Source organism: Phalaenopsis equestris, unplaced genomic scaffold (genome assembly GCF_001263595.1).
Source record: "Phalaenopsis equestris unplaced genomic scaffold, ASM126359v1 Scaffold000123, whole genome shotgun sequence".
NCBI classification, from domain to species: Eukaryota; Viridiplantae; Streptophyta; class Magnoliopsida; order Asparagales; family Orchidaceae; genus Phalaenopsis; species Phalaenopsis equestris.
Window position 1 is genome coordinate 159,159 of NW_018164565.1, and position 461 is coordinate 159,619.

The following is a 461-nucleotide window of genomic DNA, read 5'->3' on the forward strand; positions in this document are numbered from 1 at the left end:
TACATATATATACATATATACATATACATATATATACATATATATACATATACACATATACATCTACATATATACATATATACATGTATACATCTATACATATACATCTACATCTACATATATACATATATACATATACACATATATACATATATACATGTATACATATAGATATACATATACATGTATAGATATACATATACATGTATAGATATATATATATATATATATGTATCTATATATATATATGTATACATATATATATATTACTAAAAAGGGAATCAGTATTTGGTTCGGTGGGCCCCAAATAACGCTTCCTCCATTTGAGTCGAAAATTAGGTGTGCTTTGATTGATCCGAAGAGCCTGCACCACGAGATTCGAACCCTCGACCCGAGGGACTTATGCTAGAGGCCGCACCAATGAGCCGGGATGTGGAGCTATATATATTAATATATATATA